The 25488-nt window shown below is 44.5% G+C and overlaps 1 long non-coding RNA gene across 2 annotated transcripts; it reads left to right on the top strand.

Moving 5' to 3' along the window:
- Positions 1 to 1045: 1045 nt before the first annotated feature.
- Positions 1046 to 25488, top strand: LOC133273997 (uncharacterized). 2 transcript variants are annotated; one of them, XR_009744992.1, is made up of 3 exons: positions 1046 to 2600; positions 18507 to 18611; positions 25352 to 25488. It is a non-coding gene; the product is annotated as an uncharacterized LOC133273997 (long non-coding RNA). The 2 variants fall into 2 exon arrangements; XR_009744993.1 differs by lacking the exon at positions 1046 to 2600 and adding an exon at positions 15494 to 15578.

The raw sequence follows: 25488 nt of genomic DNA, 5'->3' as shown, positions 1-25488 counted from the left end.
AGACATCTGAGCCGAGCTCCGAATGAAGCCGGCTCATTGGCTGGAGTGGCTGGGATATCTCTACATTGCTCTGAGCATTTATTGTAGGTGCTGGCAACTGACTGGGTGTGTTGGGATGGAATGATGCCCCCTTCCCCCAACCCATCTAGTTTAAAGCATCCTTGACCAGTCTGGCAAGCCTCCTACCAAAACAGCTCCGACCAGCTCCACCAGCCCCCAGTAGACCTGGCTTCTTATATTGAGTCCCATGTTCTAGACACCCAAACCCCTGACTATGGCACCACTGTTCTAACCATTTATTAACCTGGCCAACCCTCCTAGCCTTTTTAAGGTCCTCCCCTGTATTGTGGAGAATTGACAAAAAGACAATCTGAGCTCCAGAGCCCCTAACTACTTCCCCCAGGGCTCTGTAGTCCTTCTTTATGTTCTCCAGGTTACTGCAATCTATATCCCTAGCAGCCACATGGATCACTAGAAGAGGGCAATAGTCAGTGGGGCTTACTAGAGCAGGCAGTCTCTCTGCAACATCCCTGATCTGTGTCCCTGGTAGGTAACACACCTCCCTTGAGACTGGGTCAGGCCGACAGATGGGTACCTCTGCTCCTTTCAAAGTAGAGTCCCCTACTACTATGACCTGCCGCTTTTTCCTGGCAGCACCAGTAGCAATCTTCTTTACCAGTGCCTCAGCCAGTTGTTTCTGGTTCGAGGGTGTTTCCTCATCAGCCCGCTGGAGGACAGCAAAGCGGTTCTGGGTGGCGACATCAGATTTAGGGGGAAGCCCCTTGCTTTTAATTGTCCTCTTCCTCCTTTTTTTTTTGTTGTTGGTTGGTTGGTTGGTTTCGTTACTATTTCCAGCTTCCCAGGTTAACGGCCTCCTTCTTTCCTCCATGAGCTACAGGGGCCACTTGAGGGATTTGTGCTGAAAATAGTGTTGACAATACAGATTTTTTTCATTATTGCTGAACAGTGCTTACACAGAGACAAGGCCTTTTCTGCTTCTCACCCCATCCCACTAGTGAATAGGCTGAAGGGGCACCCAAAGTTGGAAGAGGACACAGCGAGTACAGCTGATCCCAACTGACCCTGTGGATATCCCAGACCATATAATTTTATGCTTATCATATAAAGCTTGGGAAAAAGGAAGGAAGGGGTGTCGGATGTGAGAGGTGTTCAGTGTGATGGTTTTTGTCTTCCCAAGTACATGTTATGAATAATGGAGCCTGGCTTTCCTCGAGATGTCTGAATACCTGCCTGCCAGTAGGAAATGGTGAATGAATTCCTTGTTTCACTTTGCTTGTATGCACGTATTTTGCTTTATTTATCAATCAAATGTCTTTATCTTAACCCATGAGTTTTCTCACTTTTGCTCTTTTGATGCTTTCTCCCATCCCACTAGGGAGGAGTGAGTGAGTGGCTGTGTGGTGTTTAATTGCTGAGTGGGTGTCCTAGGTTAAAACAGTGGCATTAAAACACTCGGGTTCATATTTTATTTCATTTTAGTACATATTAATGTACAGTCCACTGCACCCTATGAGCACTTGGGCATTTTGAAATTATCTGAAGAAGGGGCAGTTGTTAAAAGAAAGGGAAAACCAAATAAGAAATAGAGATATTTGGTATACATCAGCTAGATTCTCTGTAAGCAGCCTGGCATACATCATCCTTTAATAGAGCTGTAAAGAATAATTAATTTTTCAGTTCAGTGGTCAAACTGAAAATCTGTGAGGGAGGAAGGAGAAGAGATGAGTTAGGTAGGGAGAAACAAGGAAAAATGTATGGGTCAACCTTAAATAACAATTTCTCATCTTCTCTCACTGAAGCGAAAGAAACACATACATTATCTGTTCCTTTGAAAAATGGGTCTAGCTGAGTTTCTAAACAAAACCTTCTTCTAGAAGCAAGGTCTGAAGGTCCTGCCTATGTGGTGGTGACATTTTTACTTTTCTGAAATTTCTCCTTCACCTTTCTGTTCCTGGCCAAACCCACCCAATAAATTTACTGTTAGTGTGCAAAGACCTTCATTAAACATGTAATCTGTTAAAACCTGATGCACAGCTTCAATCTGGTTCTGCAGCATCGTTTCAACACTTTTTAAACTGTGGACCCTGTGAGATACTTTCTGCTGAAAGCAAGATCCCTGCTTTTAAGTCTATGAACAGTAAGTTTACTTTTCTTGATGAACTTTTCAAGGATGTTCTAAAAGGATCCTCCAAGCCCCCAGGAATACATTGTCCAGGGTAGGGGGATGTACTATGTTTAAGGCCATGGATGATCTCAGAATGCCTGGATTTCCGTCATGCTTCTGCCATGAGTTGCAGTACAGGCTTTGTCCTATTTTCAACTTCTTCCCTTTAATAGGAGCCACCTGTTTTCTCTGTATTACAAACATCAAACCAGACCTGGAGTACTGTGTTCAGCTCTGGGGCCCCCAACAGAAGAAGGACATGGACCTATTGGAGTGAGTCCAGAGAAGGCCATGAAGATGCTCAGAGGGCTGGAGCACCTCTGCTATGGAGACAGGCTGAGAGAGCTGGACTTGTTCAACCTGGAGAAGAGAACCCTCTGGGGAGACCTTAGAGCAGCCTTCCACTAGCTAAAAGGTAAGAATGCTGGAGAAGGGCTTTTGACAAGTGCCTGTAGGGATAGGACAGGGGGGGAATGGCTTTAAACTGACAGAAGGAAGATTTAGATTAGATGTGAGAAAGAAATGCTTCCCTGTGAGGGTGGTGAGGTGCTGACACAGGTTGCCCAGAGAAGCTGTGGCTGCCCCATCCCTGGCAGTGTTCAAGACCAGATTGGATGGGGCTTTGAGCAACCTGGTGTAGTGGAAGGTGTCCCTGCCAATGGCGGGGGGGTTGGAACTGGATGAGGTCCCTTCCAACCCAACTATTCAATGACTGTATGATTGTGTGACAAAAATATGCATATAGGTGCCTGGCTGATAAATTTGTAAGGGTAAATTTCTTTGTGGTAATCAGCAGGGATGCTTTAAAAGCATGCAAGCAAAAATGGTTGCTATAAGAGAAATCTTTGAAGGGGTATTATCCAATTAGTACTGATAGCTCTACTAATATGGCAGCAATTAAAATGTTGTTTGTGAAATAAATAGGAGAAGACCTAAATATTCTTTGGACTTACATATGAATAATGCTCTAATATCTGGTGGAATAATTATAATGAAGCTGTAAGTATTCTCTCATCAGTTGTTTACAGAAATAGCAGTCTATTTAATCAGTAGCAATGCATTCAAGGTGACTAAATATTAAAGATGATTGGCAGCTTACTGCTTGGACTAAAATGATTAAGTAATGTGAGAAAGAAAGTGACAGGTGACTTCAGTCCCCTTGAGAAAATATGCCCCAGCCAGGAAATGGGTTGAGACTTCTAATAACACTGGTAACAAATAAGTGCTGAAATGTTTGCTTGCAGCAGTCATTCTGGAAAGGAATGCAAATCCTGTTATACATCTTTTTCATCTTGGTGAGGTTGCAGTGGCAGCACTCACCAGCTTGGAGATACTGTGTATTTTAACTATCCCACAGAGAAACACACTTGCTTAGGATGTGTCAGATCGCAATGCCAGAAAAGCCACTTGTATCCTCAGCACTGAAACAAATGCAAACATCCCTGTGCAGACTGGCTGAGCCATTGTGGCTTGCTGCACCATCAGTTGTGTGGTCTTTCATGTTCACCATTCTTGGAGTCTTTCCTTGTTACATATCCCATTGCTTCGGATTGCGTTAGACAAGTGGGGGTGAGGGACAAATTGCAAATTGATTCCAGGAGCCTCTGAGGGTTGGTGCAAGTTGGCATTTGCTGTAGGCTCTGATCTGGGTTGCTGGTTGCAGCTCTGGGAAAGGAATGCAGCAAGCAAAGCATTTCCAGCACACTGTTTCACTGTTTCAGGGGCTTGCAAAGTGATCCTTTCTCTAAACTTCACACCCAGTGAAAGCAATTCTACTTTCAGTAAGTCCATGTTTCTGTTTTTAGAGCCAAGGTTCCCAAATCCCTGTATTAAGACTAGCTTCCACTTCAGTGTACACCATATCCTAATTGTGAGTTAATTCTATCTATCTCATGCTAACTCAAAGCTCAGGTAAGGACAAACATTTGTGGGATGTCCACACCAGAATATGCAGTGGTGTTACCTGCCCATGGACCACATCCTGATAGCCTCACTGGAAGAGTGTTCTGCTTTCTGGTGGGCCTAAATCAAAGCTCTACTCTTCTTTACTGAGCTTGACAAGTTCTCACCCTGCTGCTGGTGAGCACCAAACTAAAACTAAGAAATTGAGGCAAAAGTCAGACTAAGAAACTGGGCAGGGTTGTGCAGGATATCGGTAACCAAATCTGAGCCCGATTCTCCTGTAATCCATCCCAACACTCTTTTTTCCTAGATGGTCCTTCCAGGTTCTCACAAGCACTTCCCTCATCTCTGGTTTTGTGGAATAGGTGTTGAACTTTAAACCTCCTGCATGGCATATTGTAGTCACTGCTGCTGCTGTTGTCTGCTTCTAAGGTGAAGTAGCCCAGTAAAGAAATTGGGCAGCTTGGGGCAGCTATAAGGGCAGGAATAGAGAGTTATTTCTCTCTCCATGTCCCTAATGGGATCCTAAGTGTAGTATAGACATGAGTGTCAATGCCCTTTTACACAGAAAGTAGGGAATGAATTCCAAACAGTACTGGAGACAGCTGACCCTTTTAGCACAATGCTTAAATATTCTAGTGCAGTGCCAAGGCAGCATGTGCAGAGTAAATATTTTAATCCCTAATTAATCACTTTGGTTAGATTGGTAAAACAGAAGTCTAATGAAAATAATTTGAAATTTCCTTCATGAATAATTGCATTGTTCAGGGGATTCTGGGAAGAGTCAACTGGCTGACCTTCCATTCTTGGGCTGCTCTATTGCTATGAGACTTAATTTGTGTCCTTCAGCCCTTTTCAGTCACCGTCACGAGATTAGAAATACCTTTCATGCAGTTTAGCAGCAACTATGCAAAAGGACAGTGCAGTCAGCAGAGAGGTAAGAAATTAGCACATGCTTTCCTGCAGTGAAACATACAGTATGGTACACAGGACAAGGGCAAAGCTTCTTTTCCACTCCATGTCTCTTTATTATGTCCTGAACATGATGGATTGCATTGTTTATTGAAGTATTCATGGCCATTTTTAATTAGAGATGTGAGGTCTGCGGGTGCCAGGGTTTTGCGTATTTGTAGGATTGGAGAAGAATTTGCTTGTTGATACATCCTGGTGACTGGCACCATGGTTGATCCCATGGCTCCAGAAGAATTTATTTCCTCCTGCAGGTCCTGTCTTTCTGGTGGCCCAATGTTAGGCTCCAATCCTGTCTGGGCAGGATGGGTTGGCTTGTAGGACCACGCCTGACTTGTCCAGGGAGAGCAGAATTGCACCTTTTCTGCACACTCCAGCTTGCATTTCCCTATAGACCATCTACACTTTGCTGTGGAGGGATGATTTAATACAGCAAGGTCTGTGGTCCTTCTAAAGACTTTTCCTCTGTTAAAAAAACCACAATACATTGCCCTCTATCTCAATGTGTTTTTTCTTGCATGTGATGGCTGCAACAAAGTATTGTGCAACTGGGAGAGTTTATGAGAACAAGTTATGTCGTGCAGGCAAGGATTTAAAAACGCATCTTAAATTGATAGACCCATGAGTATCCTTTCCAGGGGGGCTCTTTCCCCAAGCTACTGCTAACCAGACCATTGTTGCTAGAAGATTCGTTTGCTATAGAGCAGCAACCAATGTTTCTAATAAAGGTGGAGTTTCTGTGAAGAGAGCAATAGCAACAGACACTGCAAAGCTGCTGGGTTTGTCTATGGTGTTTGTAGAGTTGCTTCTTGTCCAGGATGTTGTGTTCATCTTTGAAGTGGCCACCAAATTCATGTGAGTGTGCAGCCCAGGGCTTTACACTGCCTGCAGTGGTATGGGAGGACAGGAAATGAGACGTGGGCTATGTTATGTGGCTGCTTTGGATGCTGCTTGTCCTCAGAAGTTGGGTTGGGCATCTTCTTGCAGTCTCTTGATCCCAAATACAGCTCCAGATTCTGCTGTGTGCTTTTCAGAGCCTGCAGCTGAGAGCATGAGTTCTCAAATAATTAAGATAATAATAGGGAGATAATTAACAGGGGCTTGATCTGGGGCTAAAGAACCTAAGGAGGATGGGGGCAGCAACTGAATTCGGAGAGGGAATGCAAAATTTTTGTGAGTGGTCCTGAAATACGTAGCAGGAAGTTTGGCAAGGACAAGGTAGCTTGGATGTTGATTTGGGCTTGTTTGTCTAGAGGAGAGGAGTAGGGATATGAGTATGGGTCAGAACCATGCTTTGGGAGAGAAAGATGTAGAAAATTATTTATTGGACCAGGAAAAACAGTTGTCCTTACCAGTGCCTCTGGCAAGCTAGGGATGCATGTGACCACGGCCCAGAACAAGGGCTAGTGAAAAACTCCATGAAAAAACATTTTCTACCTATCAAGGGAATGATTTTTGAGACAAAAACAGAATAAAAACCAAATGTATAACTTTGATTTTCTTTTAGAGGACAAATGATAATCACTGTTCTTCTGCTAGTGGTTTTACATGATGAAGCCAAATCTTTTGCAATGATTATCACTTCACAGCATCTTGCAGTCTCCACTTTCATTTGTGGTCCTTTTCCCTCCCACATTCACTATTTTAGTTTTCTATTTGTGTGCACAGTTGTTGCTTATCAGCCATGGAAATTTACAGATATTAAATTAGCTACAGGAGGGCTCTGATATTATTCCCTCAATGCTACAGAAGCCTATTGAGAACTGAAGGAAAAATTATTAATGAAAACTGAATAAGAAGGCTATAAAGTTCAAACAAAGTGTGTTCCCTGCCTCACAAGATCTGGATGCATGCAGAATTTCATGAAAATTACTCATAAAATGGTATATTATGTTTTGCTTCTTCAGACAAAAGCATTGTTGAAATATTTTCATTCTGCAGAAAATATATTGGATGATAGTGATAATTAATGTACTGAACCATTTAACAAGGAGATAATAATGGATATGAAGGGTTTATTATAAAAAATATGACCCTCACCACAGGACTTAAACTTGCTACTTTTGACAATATAAAGCAAAGCCTCTACCTTCTAGGCTAGAAAATGTCTTCTCCAGTTGAGATGAAGATCATAAAGGAATGTAATGAAAAAGTACCTTGGGGTTTTGTGTTGAAAACGGGGTGTAGGAAGGAGACTAAATCTATGAGTGTCTCCAGCAATAGGTTAAATATTCAGTTTGGGGGTTTTAGAGTGATTATGTTTGGACCAAAATGGAGAATAATGCTTCAGATCTTACCTCTATACTATGATGCTGATGCTCAGCACAGTGCAGTTTTCTATGTGATCATAAACCAAAGCTAAATAAAACCAAGTCTCACTTGTGAAAGAAACAGTACGGAGACTCCTTGCAGTCCAGGGGAGCTTTTGCCTGTGTGGAAGCTGCCTACAGACTTCCAGCACAAATGGCAATAGGAGATTGAAGTAGAGACTCATTCTCCAGTGTGCAGTAAATCAGCCTTTATTTTAAACCTATGCCTGATTTCACCTCATGGTGAATTCTGCATATAACTCCTTAAGCAGGACATGGACAGTCTGGAAGTTCAAGGGGAAAATAAAGGAAAACAAGGGATAAATCCATGTTTGCTCATTGGCAGAGCCAGTAGGGCCAGCCAGGAAGAGTCCTAAATGTTTTTGCCTTACTGGGGTCACTTGAGATTTGCTCTGTGACTCTCAAATTTCCTCCAAGAAACTACAAAAAGAGTAAAATAAAATGAAAAATTAAAAATACTCCAATTCCTTTGCGGTTCTCTCGTATATTATTATTTTGGCGCAAAGGATATAAGAGAAAACAGATAAAAGTTGCTTTTCAGACTCAATTTCCTAGCCTTTGACCTATATTGAGGGAAACTAGCTAGAGCCATTACTGAATTTAGAAAGAATACCTGAACCAAAATAATAATGAATCTAGTAAGCTGAAATCAGCTTCAATATGCCAAAACCCGCCCTGCAATGTGATCTGAGGATGGACAAAGCTGCACCCGTCCAGAAGAACTGGGCATCTACAGACCTACAGCAGGCCTGAATATTGACCCAGCATTAAGATATGTGGATCTTCTCGACAACAGTAACCTAAATACAGACAGAACCAAGATCTGCCTTGATAATCAGAGCAAGTGCCATTGTTAATATGGGAGACGCTGGAACTTTGTCCAGGATATTGACCAGAGCACAAAAAGCTCTGAAACCCATCTGTAGAAGGACTACAGAGCCCTGGGAGAGGTAGTTAGGGGCCCTGGAGCTCAGATTGTCTTTTCGTCAATTCTCCACAATACAGGTGAGGACCTTAAAAAGGCTAGGAGGGTTGGCCAGGTTAATAAATGGTTAGAACAGTGGTGCCATAGTCAGGGGTTTGGGTATCTAGAACATGGGACTCAATTTAAGAGGCCAGGTCTACTGGGGGCTGGTGGAGCTGGTCGGCGCTGTTTTGGTAGGAGGTTTGCCAGACTGGTCAAGGATGCTTTAAACTAGATGTGTTGGGGGAAGGGGGCATCATTCCATCCCAACACACCCAGTCAGCTGCCAGCTTGGAGCAATGTAGAGATGCTCCAGCCACTCCAGCCAATGAGCTGGCTTCATTTGGAGCTCGGCTCAGATGCCTCCATACAAATGCCCATAGCACGGGGAACAAACAAGAGGAATTAGAGATGTGTGCACGTCTGTGAGGGTATGATATAACAGGCATCACAGAAACATGCTGGGATGGCTCCTATGACTGGAGAGTTGGAATGGAAGGTTACAGGCTCTTTAGAAAGGACAGGCCCGACAGGCATGGAGGAGGAGTTACTATTGATGTTACGAATAGGCTGGAGAGTATGGAACTCTGTCTGGAGACAGGTGAGCAGTCAATAGAGAGTTTGTAGGTCAGGGTTAAAGGGAGAACAGCTATGGGGGACATTATTGAAGCTCCAGGGCAGCCTTGGTTGCAGCAGTCATGAGATGGTCGAATTTGAGATCCTCAGGACAGTGGGGAGAGCATGCAGCAAGCTCACTGCCCTGGACTTCAAGGGAGCAGACTTTGGCCTCTTCAGGAACCTGCTTAGTAAGGTTCTGTGGGATATAGCCCTAGAGGGCAGGGAGGGACTCAAGACTCTTGTTTGGTATTCAGGGATCACCTACTGCAAGCTCAGGAGTGTTGCATGCCAACTAGAAGGAAATGCAACAGGCGGGCCAGGAGACCTCCTTGGATGGATAAGGAGGTGCTGAGGAAACTTTGGAGGAAAAAAGAGGCTTATAAAAGGTGGAAGCAAGGACAGGCGGCCTGGGAAGAGTACAGGGATGTTGTCCGGGAAGCTAGAGATCAGGTTAAGAAAGATAAGGCCCAGTTAGAATTAAACTTGGCTAGGGATGTTAAGGATAACAGGAAGGGATTCTGTAGGTATGTAGCAAATAAAAGACAGATTAGGGACAACATAGGCCCCCTCTGGAAGCTCTCAGGAGAACTGGCTGCCCTGGATTTGGAGAAGGCTGAGGTTGTTAATGACTTCTTTGCCTCGGTCTTCACTGTCAAAAGCTCTGACCACACAACTGAGGTCTCGGAAGGCAGATGCAGGGACTGTGAGAATGAAGACCTTGGGCCCACTGTAGGAGAGGATCTGGTTCGAGACCATCTTAGGAAACATACACAAGTCCATGGGACCTGATGAAATCCATCTGCAGGTCCTGAAGGAACTGGCTAATGAAGTTGCTAAGTCACTGTCCATCATATTTGAAAAATCATGACAGTCAGGTGAAGTTCCCGACGACTGGAAAAAGGGAAATATAACCCCCATTTTCAAGAAGGGGAAAATGGATGACCCAGGGAATTACAGACCACTCAGTCTCACCTCAGTGTCTGGCAAAACCTTGGAGCAGATTCTCCTGGAAGGCATGCTAAGGCACATGACAAACAATGAGGTAGTTGGTGACAGCCAGCATGGCTTCACTAAGGGGAAATCCTGCCTGACCTGGCCTTCTATGATGGGGCTACGGAACTGATGGACAGGGGTAGAACAGCTGATGTCATCTACCTAGACATGTGCAAAGTGTTCATCAGTTTCCCACACAACATCCTTGTCTCTAAATTGGAGAGACATGAATTTGATGGATGGACCACTCGGTGGATAAAGAACTGGCTGGATGGCCGCACACAAAGAGTTGTGGTCAATGGCTCAATGTCCAGCTGGAGACCAGTAAGGAGTGGTGTCCCTCAGGGATCGGTGTTGGGACCGGTCTTGTTCAAGATCTTTGTCGCTGACATGGACAGTGGGATTGAGTGTGCCCTCAGCAAGTTTGCCGATGACACCAAGCTGTGTGGTTGGGTTGATACGCTGGAGGGAAGGAATGCCATCCAGAGGGACCTTGACATGCTTATGAAGTTTAACCATGCCAAGTGCAAGGTCCTACAGCTGGGTCAGAGCAATCCCAGGCACAGCTACAGGTTGGGCAGAGAAGAGATTCAGAGCAGCCCTGTGGTGAAGGACTTGGGAGTGTTGGTCGATGAGAAAATGAACATGAGCCGGCTTCAGTGTGTGCTCGCAGCCCAGAAAGTGAACCATATCCTGGGCTGCATCAAGAGGAGTGTGACCAGCAGGTCGAAGGAGGTGATCCTGCCCCTCTATTCTGCACTTGTGAGACCTCACCTGGAGTACTGTGTGCAGTTCTGGTGTCCTCAACATCAAAAGGACATGGAACTGTTGGAACAAGTCCAGAGGAGGGCCGCGGGGATGATCAAGGGACTGGAGCACCTGGAGATAGGCTGAGAAAGTTGGGGCTGTTCAGCCTGGAGAAGAGAATGCTGCATGGAGACCTCATAGCAGCCTTCCAGTATCTGAAAGAGGCCTATAGGGATGCCGTGAATGGACTCCTTATCAGGGACTGTATCAATAGGATAATCGGTAATGGGTTCAAACTTAAACAGGGGAAGTTCAGGTTAGATATAAGGAGGAAGTTCTTTACTGTAAGGGTGGTGAGGCACTGGAGTGGGTTTCCCAGGGAAGCTCTGAATGCTCCATCCCTGGCGGTGTTCAGTGCCGGGTTGGACAGAGCCTTGAGTGGCATGGTTTAGTGTGAGGTGTCCCTGCCCATGGCAGGGGGGGTGGAACTAGATGACCTTAAGGTCCTTTCCAACCTAACTATTTTATGGTTCTATGAGTCTATAAATCCTGGGTGAAATCCAGATAATATTTTTGAAAATTAAAAACTGGTATGTCAGAGAAGTACAGTCAGAAACTACAAAGGCCCAGGTGGCCTGATGTTCTGTGCAGCCTGCTGACTCAAACTTGCTTCTCTGGGTTCCTAGCGAGCCATTTTAATTGAAAGTGAGAGTGTCTGTTGCAAAAGGTTGGGAAGTCCTGCTCTCATTGACTCTTTCTGGGGTTAACTGTTGCAAAGAACAAGGCAGATCCCAGCTCCACCATCAGCACCAGGAGTCAGTCCTCCCCCATCATTTATTACTTTGGTTATATTTCTTAATCAGTGTTGCTTGGATCTATCGGCAAGATCCATGGCACCACGCCAGCACTGCCACTTGACTAGATAAAATATGCTGCATGGGTAAGGGGAGGAGGGCAAGGTTTGCTTGTTATTTCTTGTCTCTTTGATGCTGAATTGGTTGGGTTTCCAACACAGTCCTTTCTGTATGGCTTCTTTCTTTAACAGAGCCACATACAATTTAGATGAGCCAATTCCTGCAAATGGCTGTGTCTAGGCACTTTTTCCCAAAACATCAGCTCACCAATGATCTTCATGGAGCTGTAAATTAAGGAAAAGGTGAGAACAAGGAGGATTTCTCCATGTTAAGTCCCAACTGTCTGCTTATGATGCTTGCTGTGCAACATCTGTAAGTGGGACTCCATCTACACCTGCACATTTCCTGGAAAACTGGTGCCTTCAGAGCTTGACAAGTCAGACCTAGAAACACAGGCTTACATAGTCTGGGTCCCAGCAGGACAGCAAGAAGGAAGAAATATGCGCTTTGCAGCACAGAGCCATTGTGTCCCACCTTGATCAGGGCTGCTGCGCAGGAGTTTTCTTTGGGTTCCTCACCCCGTTTTCATCCCCTTGCCCCAGCACACTTTTTTCAGCTGAAGGCCTGCAGTTCTGTCCTCTAGGTTGAGCAGGGGTGCCAAGCACTCCATGCAACTCCTAGAGACTCCTTTCCAGACATCTAGGGATTGAAGGGGATAGGAGAAAAGAAGTTATATCTTCATGTTGCACTTCTCTCATAGGCAGAGGGTAAAACCAGGACATTATCAAAAGCTGTCCTCTGCAGTCATGCTCCTGGAAAGAGAGATTTCCTGAAGGGAGAACATTTCATGCCCAGGAAAGGCATTTATGTGAACTGGGCAGCCAGCTACTGTGGAACTGCTAGATCCAGAGATGACCATGGCTCCTTCCTTGGATCAAGCAGTTGAAGTCCTCTCCAATGTCATTTGCTTCATTGGAGGGAGGATGAAAAGCAAATATGGCCAGTTTCAGCTTTTTGATCTCTCAGATTATATTGTCTCACCATGAGACCAGTCAAGGGGGAGAAGCAGGGTGAACCCAGAACAATCACAGCACATTTACTGTAAGGGATTACAGTTTTTTACTTGGAAATTTCACAACTGACTTTAATTAAGTTTTTCCAAACCCAGCAAGTGCACAAGGCATTAGAGAGGGAAAGGGTCGTATACGTGCGTGTGTTTGCTGGACGGGATTTTTGCAAGTTTTCCTTCATCTAATAAAAATTTGCTTGGCTGTCCCCATAAAAACAGGCTGTAGCCAAGCTTCAGGTGGGCTGATATCCTGTTGCAGGGCCCTGGGATGACACACTTATGTCAGCTGGTGATAGCTAGTGAGGAGATAGCCTTTCACTGCTAATGACCCTATAGCCTGCACAAAACATGGGCAAAAAGTTATAAAACTAGTGACAAAGATACTGCTAAGACCTCTCATGACATATTTGTATTATTTCTTTAAATATTCTTGTTGGGTCACTGATGGCATCTCTGTTTTCTACATTCCCTGGCACAATGGGACCTGCTTCAACTACCAAAAACCCTAAAGATGCTGGTTTTGCTACCACTCCTGCTTATAAGATGTGTTATCCGGAACCACCTCTTCCTCAGAAGCATATTTTCTGAGTAGGTTGCTCACTACCTCTGCAAAATAGTGTGTGTTTCATTTGTCTGTACGGGGGTTATTAATCAAGGATGTCATGAGCTCTCAATGAAACAAAGTCTTTGAATGTGGGGACCCAGAAAAACGGACACAGTGTACTTGCAAAATGTTCTTAGGAGCACATGTGAATTTCTTTGCACTCAAATTAAGTAGGATTAAAGCAACTAAACTGTTGTTGCTCAGTTCTCTTGGATCATGTGACAAAGGCTGAATCGCTTTTAGTCACTGGTATAGGCCTAAGTCAGTCCCTTGATCTCCAAATTAATTTTTGAATTGAATGATTGTGTGGGGGTTTCTTGTCCTAATTGAGTCTTCAAGTGAAAAATGCTTAGCAAACAGGTGGAAAACTGAGGACAAAAGGCTCTATTATGTAATAAAAAAATGGAGAGTTCACTACAACAGTTTGAAATTAGTACTTGGAGGCTCTATTTATTTTTTCCTTCATAAAATCCCAAACAGTAAGTGATAAGCAGTGTGTTTGGCACAGCTTGGTGGAAAGCCATGAAAAAGGAAGAAGGTGGAAAATTTGTATGGGCACCTCTCATAATAGTCAGCAGGAAGTGTCTGAGTAATTTATTGATCCACTCCTCATTTTCCTTTTACTGATATGGCAACAGAAACCTTTTCTCCAGGAAGAAAAAGGTTTCAAGGGATAGCAGTGCAAAGCTCAAAGGTAGATCACGTATGTGTTTCTCAAAACCCCTCAACTTCCCCTGGAAATGCATTGGCTTGTTTCCAGTTCTGCAGGACTGTCAGGGCACCCCGGTGTTTTCTTGCTGTTCCCCAGACATAGGGAAGTAACTCCCTACAGCTTTGGCTGTAAGCTAACAAGCTTTAAAGTTGTACTGAACAGGTCTATATGAGATCAGGGTCTTACTATAGGAAGCACTGCACATCTGTTGCACCCCAAAATTTGTATTTTCTGTATCCAAATGAAGGGTGGTGGAGGATGAATACTCTGCAGGCAGCTGGGCTAGAGAACAGAGGTGCACCAGGGTTTGTGACTTACAGATAGGGCAGAGATGGGCACGTAGCCACCACCTTTGGGACAGTAAATCAGCTTCTAATGAATTTGTCTGCTTTGTGCAGCCAAGAAAATTTAGGTCTCAATCTCACGTCTCTTATTCAAAATCTCCTCAAATTTCCTGGCATAATTTGCTGATTAATGATAGAAAGGGTCTGGCTAAGTTTGTCCATATATGTAAGAAGGAAGATGCTTGGGACTTACCAAGCTTCACAGAAACCTGCATGGCATCAAGTCCTTCTGCTGGCCTTCATGATCTTGTCCTGCTCCTGTTGGGGTAAAGGGATAGCTCTTGTGTATGGACAGGGAGCAGGAGGGCCTGGGATATAGACTCTTCAAGAGGACAAAAGTTGGGAGAAAAGTAACTGCAAACAGAGCAAGTAATTGCAGCTTCTTTGCTGGGGTGAAGATGTGGCACTGAGTTCACTATAAGTAGGACCTGGCTTTGTTCAGGCAATTAAACTGGCAGAGGGTAGATTTAGATTAGATACAAGAAAGAAATTTTTCACTGTGAGGGTGGTGAGGCAGTGGCACAGGGTGCCCAGAGAAGCTGTGGCTGCCCCATCCCTGTCTGTGTTCAAGGCCATGTTGGACGGGGCTTTGAGCAACATGGTCTAGTGAAAGGTGTCCCTGCCCAGATGACCTTTAAGGTTCCTTCCAACCCAAACCATGCTGTGATTCTAATTAGTGAAAATGGGGCATGAGCTGCATGGGAGAGACCTGATGGGTCTAACTCTTCAGGGGGATATTTCCCCGGGCCCGGGCTTATACTGATACTTGTGGTTGGTCCACACTGCACTATGTCCACACAGTAGGAGGACCACCAGGATAGGATGCTTCCTGCAGCAACTGTCCCCTTTCCCAGCAGGTCTGAGCAAGCAGGTGCCCAGTGGTTTTGCAGCTCTTGCATTAAGAGCCAGCACTTAGCAGAGTCAGTTAACCACAAAACCAGCTCTGCTCCCTTTCTGCCAGCACACCTCGCAAGCCTCCAAATCGGAACTAGTAAATCAACTTTCCTTCATTTTCATGATTTTCCTGAATAAGAAATTTAGGGAAGGCTTGTTCTCATTTTGCATGAAATAACAGCACAGGAACTGGAGAGGAACAGGTCTAGCCTTTCAGCAGAGTTCAGATTCTGTAATGTCAGCAATTATTTCTTGCCATCACAGTGTAAAACTCTTTTCTCTTTCACTTCATATTATTTCTTTCTGCAGAATGCTTTCAGTGCAGATAATGCACATGAAGGTACAATACAGCCAGTTGTCTGAGAAGAGAAACCCATTTTCCTCTAGTGGGTGGTAGGTAAGAATTACTAATCCAATATGCTTGAGTTAACGCAAAACAAGGATTAGGGTGAAGTTCCTGAATATGTTAATCTTCCTTTATAGAAGTAAACTTTAGCACTGCTATCAACCCTGTGGTTTATAGTTCATGGGAACAATGAACCAATTAAACTTGAGCAGAAAAAATCTTGCACAAGTTTTCTGATTGTTACCTAATACTTTGAATTCTTTTGATACTTAATTATTTGCCACTGTGTCATGGGCAGAGGAAATAAAACATTGTTTATTATTCATTAGACTGTTTCTAAACATATCCATAATTAACTGCATTTTATTGTAGTTGTTTCTTTCTTCCTTCTCTATGAAAGTAGCTATTAAATGACATGTAAGGGCCTGGATAACTGATATAATTATTGGCAGCACAGACTGAGGGCTTACTGGAATGGTTGTGTCTATCAGAGTCAGCTAGTTGTGAAAAAAACATAGGCTGTGTGAAGAAAAGGAAAGGATCATTCAGAAATATTTCTCTTAGGTAATGGAAAAGAAAGATAACTTTATTTAATTTTTATAAATTAACTGCATAATGTCCTCTGGCTTTACAAAAGCAAGCCCATTCAGACAAGCCTTAAACACTACTTTAGCTCTGTTGGTATCCAAAATATTCTTACTTGTTGCTGGATCATATTCACTGTTCTTATTCACAGTAATGCACACAACTTGGAAAATTTTACTGTTTATTCTGGATTTTTTTCTGCCTTTCAAATTTCTGATTGAGGAACAGGGAAGAGGAGGATAATTGGGCTTATAGTATGATACAAAAATGTCAAGGATTTACTGGCTAAAGGATCTAGTCTTCTGTCAATACATGCATGTGAATCTTAGGCATATCGATTAAAAAAATGTACGCCTAAAGCAAATGTTACACTACAGGATATCAGCATCTTCAGTGCTGGTGGGTCAGAAAAGCCAGCTTGATTTTAGGGTAATAACATACATGTTATACCTAACCAGCCTTTGACCCTTGCAATTAGTTAAAAATGCAGCAGGCAGGCAGGGTTTTATTTGCAGTATCAGTATATACCTGTGCTTGTTATCGATTGAATTCCATTGCAATCCAAAGGAAACACTGTATCTGGGAGATGATGATGTCGCCACCACTTCTAAAAGCCTCAGTGATTATTGAGGATTTAATTGTACATGAAAATAAAGGGAAGTATCCCTCTACCAAATACATTTTTGTGTACAATTTCACAGCCGAAGTTCCTATGAAATGTGATTTATAGAAAAAATACTTGGGAGGAAGCATGTCGGACACAGGACACAATGAATATTGCAAACCAAGCTACAGTTCAGTTTATTAAGTCACATTTATAATGTTCTTCGTTAACAGACTTGCAATTTAGGGAATGTAACAGTTCAGTGGGCAGAGTCCTCTCATCTGTAGCAGAGCACTTGTGAGGCTCATCTTATCTAGTAAAAATTCAGTCAACTTTTACATCTCCTTGGTGTAAAGTGAGTTCTTGTACCAGCCACTCAACTGACCCCTTCATGCTGGAGTTAAACTTGTCAACAGGAAGCAAGGACTCCTCTGAGGCAGTGACACAGCATTTTGGTTTCAGTCCTTTTTATTCAATTCCATTGCTTTCTGCTTTTCACCTGAGAGGAGCACACAGCTCAGCCATTGCCTTCATCAGGAGCAGCTACTCCCCTTGAATCTTGACCCTCAGATTCATCCCTGTGCTGCACTCTGCCAAGCAAAAACCTATGGAAAAGTGTGAGTGAGGCTGGGGGATTGTGTTTCCTTTTTTTTTTTTTTTTTTTTTTTAAACCAGCATCAATGGCATCAGTGTGACATAAGAAACTGTAATACTCAGTGCATCATCACCTCCCAGCACAGATAATAAGGGATTCCTTGTCTCTAGTTAGTTAGAAACAGAGCGTACATAAGTCTCAGGCACAGCCAGGACATCTCTCTCAGCTTTGAGTGCACTTGGCATTTTCTGAGAGCTCAGAGAAGCACTTGGCTGCGGGGCGGCAGGTTAAGTGCAATCTGTCTGCAGGCCAGAGACGCAGAGGTGTAAACTGGGAGCTCTCCCAAGATGCTGTGTTACATCTTCTGGAGAGCTGCCCCGCTCCGTCGGGTTCTGCCACGCCGGGGCCCCATCCCGTGAGCTCTGGAGCAGTCCTGCGGCCGCTCGGAGCCAGTGGGAACAGATGGCACTCAGCACTTGGCAGCATTAGACCCCAGATCACAGGTCCTGGTTTGTTTGTTGTTTGTTTGTTGGGTTTTGTTGGTTTTTGGCTTTTTTTTTTTCTTGTCTAACCATCAAAAATCCCTTTCAGTTTCTGAGTGGTGAGGAAGCAATAAAAACAAGGTGGAGCGAGATGCACCAGGCAAAGCCAACTGCTTTAATAAATTTGCAAAAGTAGCAAGTCCTCTTTGCAAGTCCCCTGGTGCACAGCAGAAATAGCCCAAGTTTGAGGCTGGGGGACTTTTCAAGCTTGTTTCCCTGCTGTGGCGTATAGTGAACAGACAAAAACCCTTTCTGTAACCTCTGCTGGCTGTGACATTTGTTGGTGTCTGTGGATCTTATTCACAGCGCTTTGTGAAACACTAGTAGTAATGTAACTGTATTGTGGCAGGAGACTGAAGAGGGCAGTGGATCATTCACTTGAAAACGTGACCTTTTAATTTAAACAAAAGACTTGAAAAAATGAAAGTGAATCTTAAATGCAGTTTAATCAGTCAGGCGAAAGATGTCTAATGAAGCTGCCAGACAGATTTGTAGCCAGACTGTCACTTTACCCATCATGTTTATAGCCTCCAGTGGTGAGATTAGGACTGGGTGAAGGCACAGTCTATCCAGATTTCCCTGGTCTGATCCTCTACCATGTCTGTTAAGTTTTGACAATTTGACAAATTATTTTGCTGATTGTCTCTAGATCTGGAGGAGCTGAGTGTAGAGCCCACATCTTTGATCACAGCTGAGCATTGTTTGACGCAGGGATGAGAGACCCAAAAGGATGCTGCAATGCTACAAAATCAAGGTAAACCCTTTCAGACTTTCTGCTTTATGCCATTTTCTTCCTAAGCAATCAGCACTAAAACCCCTGCCTCTCAGATAAGAACAGCTGAAAAATTTCAGAGCAATTTTTTTTAGCATAGTGAATCCTATGGCTGTGATTTTACCACACACTCAATTTCTTACTCAAAGCCACTGGGATGCTGCAGTTACGAATAAGGCAGTTGTAAAAACCTCTAAGAAGTTGTTGTTATATCAGAAGAGACCTACATCAAGAAAGGACCAGCTTCCAGCTTTAACAACAAGCAAGTTAGAAACCTTCCCCAGAGTTCAAATTACTGTCTTTGTGACCATCAAGGCAGAGATCATGCGTTTCATGGTTCTATTTTACATTTCTGAACGTACAATGCCTATTCATTTTGCAGGGAATATTTGCTACTGAAGAACTTTTAAGTGCCTGTTGTAGAAACTAATGTCTCTGTTTATCTACAGGCTAAGCAGGGCTCAGACACACAGCATCTGAGCTCCCCACACAGCCATGCCAGTGAACTTAGGCTGGAAGGGGAGGAATTACCTCTCTGGAAGATGAGAGGGAATTCATTCTCCATGCTAGCTCTTTCCTGGGGGGCTTTGCCAAGAAAAAAAAAAACAAACAAACAAACAAAAAAAAAACCACTCATAGCTTTCTGTCTTTTCACTTTTTTTTTTTTAAAGAACATCAAAGTTATCACTCCTGCTTTCTCACTATAATCCCAGAAATACTAATGTGTGTCTCCTAGTCCTTTCATGCTAAAAGCACAAGTGTGTGTTTTGCAGCATTTAGGAGGGTGCAGGCTGTTTCTGCATTTGTATACTCGGTGTGTCACTAAAAGAGCCAAAGCAGGAAAAGTAGCTCAAACTCAAACATTTATTTTTTCTTTGACTTGGCTACTCTAAAACCTATTATAATGTTTAAAGTCATTTATATGACATGATGTCTAATGTGCAACAAGACAATCCGACAAAAATTGCTTTTTTTTTTTACCTCCCTTTTCCCTAAACATTTTTTCAAAGTTTCATGCTTAGCAAAAAACCCCTCTGTAATTGTCTTGTCATGATTATAGTTTTTCCCATTCACTGCCACTTTACATGGAAGCCCCAGGAAAAGAATTCTTTAAAAACGAAATTTCATGCTTGCATGTGTTTCTGTGATCTGCAGTGTGTATGATCTCTGAGTGGAAAAACTTCTCTAGAATTAAATGGATTACCCTTGCTCAGAAGCCATCTGATGCCTCTTGAGCAGATACCACTGCTTGCCTGTGATCTCTTGCCCACCGCAATCGGGGTGACAAGCATTGAGGAGAGGGCCTGGTGGTGGCACCCTCCCCCACTCTCTCCCCCATTTTGGCATGGGCTGGGGGAGCAGGGCAGCCTTATTTAGGGTCCACATGCTGAGGCATCTCTTGCTGGTGGAGGACAAAGGACCTTTTGCAACCAGTGCGGGAAATAACTTTGTTACTTGGTTCCTGCAGCTTTCCACCTCTAAGACCATTTTCAGACTTATTTTCATTGCAGACCTTCTCCATACAGAGTTTTTTTCAAGGTGTTTGGTTGGGTTGAGGGGACCATTTTGGACAATGCATATAATGATGCAGCATGGGGTACACCTGTCTGACAGTGTGCGCTGAGCATCATCCAAAACCTCCCTAGCCATGGGAAAAGCTCCCTTGGAGGTTGAGGGCTGGGGCCTGTCCCCTTGGATTATAAGACCGTTTTTTCTCAGCAGCATCCAGTCCTGGACTGGGGCCTGCAGGTGGTATTGTAGCACAAGAAATAAATACTGAGAGTGCAGGAATCCATCCAGTGTACAGCTTTCAAGATTTTTTCTTCTTGTCTTACAGCCCCATCTTACAAGCCTTCTTCCTACATGAACATGCTTCTTTTTTTTGGCTTCTCTAGGATTGGAACTGCAGATGCAGTGAGAGCCACAGCAAACAGTCTACTCTTTCCCTTCTGCCTACTGATTTCACTCAGGCTTTTCTGCCTTGAAGTAGAAATGACTTTGTGAGTCCTTGTCCTGCGATGCCACCCAGCAGTGGCACCTGCCAGCCAAGCCAGTGGTGCCCACAAGAAGAAACAGTATGTCCCTCTTTGGCATGGCTATATCAAGCCCTGATCCACATAAGTAACAGTCCCTGAAGGGCTACCTTGAAAAGGGATTAGGTAGGAATGGGTAGGAAAAACCATGAAGCAGATGATAGCAATAACACATTAGCAGGAACAGTAAGGCTGGTCTGGTGACTGAACACCAGACTTGGACTCAGGAGATCAAGGTTTAATCCTCCATTCTTCCACAGATGTTGGCAAGTCACTTAATCTCTCTGTGCCTCAGTTCCCCATCTGGAGAAGGAAGATAATGGTAGCTTTTTTGTCTGTACTGTGTGTTTAGGTTTCTAAGTTTTCCAGAGCCAAGGATGATTCTTCAGGTGGGTATATACTGCACCTGCTTCTGCAGGGGGAATCACACTGCAGTCTTCCATACTACAAATGATAATTAAGAATAGCAATATCAGTCCTTTAATCATCAGGAAACTCATGCTGTTTTTCAACAAAATTTACAATTAATGCATGATCAGAACTTCAATTAAAGTTGAATAAACAGTTTGTGTAACATAATGGGCATTTCAAGGAAACTTCTTTGTGGACTCTTGGGACAATCTACTTGTAAAGTGTATTAGATGACCACAGCAGTCACCCCCATCCTGTAATACTTGAGAGCCATTTTCAAGCTAGGTGGCATGGCAGAAGTTGTAGTGAGGTAATTTCAACTGGTAAAAAATGCTGACAACAGCTTTACCATGGTGCTTCCCAACCCGCTGTGGGTTCAGGAGAGACTGGACCAACTCCTGCTGTGGAAATCTGCAGTCCCCCTACCTGTGAACATCCTGGTTTCCCATGGCCTGAAAAGCATGGGCTGAATTATGTTGCAAGTACTCTGTATTAAGTCAGGAGACTATGATCTGGTGGCAATTACAGAGACGTGGTGGGACAGCTCACATGACTGGAATATAGTCATGGAGGGCTATGTCCTTTTCAGGAAAGACAGGCCAGCCAGGAGGGGTGGTGGGGTTGCTCTTTATGTGCGGGAGGAACTACAATGCACCGAGTTCTGTCCAGGGACAGATGATGAGTGAGTTGAGAGTCTGTGGGTGAGAATTAAGGGGCAGGCTGGCAGGGGGGATACTGTTGTAGGTGTCTGTTACACATCACCAGATCAGGGTGAGGAAGTTGACGAGGCCTTCTACAGGCAGCTGAGAGTGGCCTCACAGTCACAGGCTGTGGTCGTCGTGGGGGATTTTAACTTCCCTGATGTTTGCTGGAAGGACCACTCGGCAACCGAGGCACAGTCCAGGAGGTTCCTCCAGTGTATGGATGATAACTTCCTCCTGCAAATGGTGGGTGAGCCAACCAGGAGAGGAGCGCTGCTGGATCTCATCCTCACTAACAAGGAGGATCTGGTTGAAGCAGTAAGGGTTGAGGGCTGCCTTGGTTGCAGCGACCACGAGATGGTGGAGTTCAGGATCTTGTGTGGTAGGACTAGTAGAATAGCAAGTAGAATTGCAACCCTGGACTTTAGCAGGGCAAACTTTGGCCTTTTCAAGCAATTGCTAGGGGAAATCCCATGGGCAAGACTGCTTGAAGGTAAAGGGACCCAAGATAGTTGGTTGACATTCAAGGATTGCTTTTTCTGTGCTCAAGATCAGAGCATCCCGACACGTAGGAAGTCAAGGAAGAGGGCCAAGAGACCTATGTGGCTAAATAGGGAATTGCTGGGTATGCTCAAATGGAAGAGGAGAGTTTACAGGTCATGGAAGGAGGGGCTGGCCACTTGGGAGGAATATAAGGCTGCTGCTAGAGGATGTAGGAAGACAGCTAGGAGGACTAAGGCATCCTTAGAATTAAACCTGGCGAGAAGGGTCAAGGACAGCAAAAAGAGCTTTTTCAAATACATGGCAGACAAAACTAACACCAAAGGCAATGTAGGCCCACTGATGAACGGGATGGGTGCCCTGGTGACAGAAGATACAGAGATGGCAGAGTTACTGAATGCCTTCTTTGTCTCTGTCTACTCTGCTGCAGGCAGTCCTGAAGAGCCCTGTACCCCTGAGACCTTAGATGAAGTCAGGTCAACGGAGCGGTTTGCCTTAGTCTATGAGGAATGGGTTAGAGATCAGTTGAGCAATCTGGACATCCATAAATCCATGGGTCCAGATGGGATGCACCCGCGGGTGCTGAGGGAACTGGCGGAAGTCATTGCTAGACCACTCTCCATCATCTTTACCAAGTCTTGGGAAATGGGAGAGGTGCCTGAGGACTGGAGGAAAGCAAATGTCACTCCAGTCTTCAAAAAGGGCAAGAAGGAGGACCCAGGTAACTATAGACCGGTCAGCCTCACCTCCATCCCTGGGAAAGTGATGGAACACCTTATCCTTGGTGCCATCTTAAGGCATATCAAGGATAAGAGGGTTATGAGGGGCAGTCAACATGGCTTCACCAAGGGGAAATCATGTTTGACCAATCTCTTAGCCTTTTATGAGGAAATAACACGGTGGATGGATGATGGCAGAGCGGTGGATGTGGTCTACCTTGACTTCAGCAAAGCATTTGACACAGTCTCCCACAGCATCCTCACGGCTAAAATGAGGAAGTGTGGTCAGGATGATCAGGTAGTGAGGTGGACTGCGAACTGGCTGAAGGAGAGAAGCCAGAGAGTTGTAGTCTATGGGGCTGAGTCTAGTTGGAGGCCTGTAACTAGTGGAGTGCCTCAAGGGTCAGTACTGGGACCGGTATTATTTAATATATTCATCAATGATTTAGATGAGGGAATTGAGTGTACTATCAGCAAGTTTGCTGATGACACTAAGCTGGGAGGAGTGGCTGACACGCCAAAAGGCTGTGCTGCCATCCAGTGAGACCTGGACAGGCTGGAGAGTTGGGCAGGGAGTAACTTGATGAAATATAACAAGGGAAAGTGTAGAGTCCTGCATCTGGGCAGGAACAACCCCAGGTTCCAGTATAGGTTGGGGAACGACCTGTTACAGAGCAGTGTAGGGGAGAGGGACCTGGGGGTCCTAGTGGACGACAGGATGACCATGAGCCAACACTGTGCCCTTGTGGCCAAGAAGGCCAATGGCATCCTGGGGTGTATTAGAAGGGCGGTGGTTAGTAGGTCGAGAGAGGTCCTCCTTCCCCTCTACTCTGCCCTGGTGAGACCGCATCTGGAATATTGCGTCCAGTTCTGGGCCCCTCAGTTCAAGAAGGACAGGGAGCTGCTGGAGAGAGTCCAGCGCAGGGCAACGAAGATGATTAAGGGAGTGGAGCATCTCCCTTATGAGGAAAGACTGAGGGAGCTGGGTCTCTATAGTTTGGAGAAGAGGAGACTGAGGGGTGACCTTATTAGTGTCTATAAATATATAAAGGGGGAGTGTCACGAGGTTGGAGCCAGGCTCTACTCAGTGGCAAACAATGATAGGACAAGGGGTAATGGGTACAAACTGGAACACAAGAGGTTCCACTTAAACTTGAGAAGAAACTTCTTCTCAGTGAGGGTGACGGAACACTGGAACAGGCTGCCCAGGGAGGTTGTGGAGTCTCCTTCCCTGGAGACATTCAAAACCCGCCTGGACACATTCCTGTGTAACATTATCTAGGTGTTCCTGCTCCGGCAGGGGGATTGGATTAGATGATCTTTCGAGGTCCCTTCCAATCTCTAGCATACTGTGATACTGTGACCTACCACAGTCAAAATCACCCAGCCTGCTTTTCAGAAGAAAATTGTGCAAAGTAACTATTTCTAGAACTTTCCCTTCACTGCTGTACTCCGACACAAAAGAATAATATTTTGAAGACTGTTCACTCTGCTTTCCAGTGGGAGAGAATTGATATCTGCCTGATTATACTTAGCATCAACTGGAGTCTTCACTGAGGTTAAAAGGAAATTTCAGCAGGTAGGATTATCTCCAAAAAGTATTATATCCTGCCAAATTGTGTTTGGATTTTGCTAGACTTACTTACTTGTTCACAACACCCAGGGAAGCACAGACTTTTTTCCTGTAAAGAATTTGGCTGTGTTTGAAGACATGGGGGCTGTGTTTTCACCATGAATCAGACTCAGATTGACTTTGGGATTTGACATAACATTGGTTTACTGACTAACCTTGCTATTCTGCTGGACATGCTGTGGCTATTGTGAGCAATGCTGAGCTATTACAGGGCTGCAGGAATGCTTTCTGGTGGCATGTCTGGCTTAGGACAGTTCAGATGAAGTTTTTGGGATTAACTAGTTCGTGGCTCCTGCCTTGTCTCCAAAGCTGAGGGATGTGCTGAACTCCCCCCCTCTGCCTTTCCTCCTACTCTCCATCTAAGGTCTTTTCTGTCATCTCCTCCAAAAGCAAGAACCTCAGTGAAAATATGCAGGCCAGATTGCAATGCCTTTACTAATGCTTCTTCTACAGATAAACCCATTAACTTCAGCCTGTGGTCCTTCATCCGTCTCTTATATTTGCCAGTGCAGGTCTCCTGTGCTTCTCTCTCTTGTGCATGGCTCTTTCTCAACTCTTCCTGTCTTGCTGATCAGTCCTGCACCCCACTTTTATTGAAGTTGGGATGTTAGTGAGCTCTGGGCCTCTCAATCCATTTTTCTTTTGTTTCTGTGACTGATATGGATCTTCTCTGCTTGTTTTATGTATCAACAGTGGATGAGCCTCTCATATATTTGTTTTTAAGGATGATGTGACTGGAGAACCAATGATAAGCATCTCCCCCAGCTGCATTTTATACTTGCAGATCCTCTTTCATTGAACAGGTAAGGGGCCCAAGGACTCTACAGACACAGTATATTCCTAATGAAGAGGGAAGAGTGG

This window comes from Pezoporus flaviventris, unplaced genomic scaffold (genome assembly GCF_033815535.1).
Source record: "Pezoporus flaviventris isolate CSIRO_AGI_PZ_B2104156 unplaced genomic scaffold, CSIRO_AGI_Pfla_v1 ptg000035l, whole genome shotgun sequence".
Lineage (NCBI taxonomy): Eukaryota > Metazoa > Chordata > Aves > Psittaciformes > Psittacidae > Pezoporus > Pezoporus flaviventris.
Note: the sequence above shows the minus strand (reverse complement) of the source record. Positions and strands in the feature narration are given on the sequence as shown.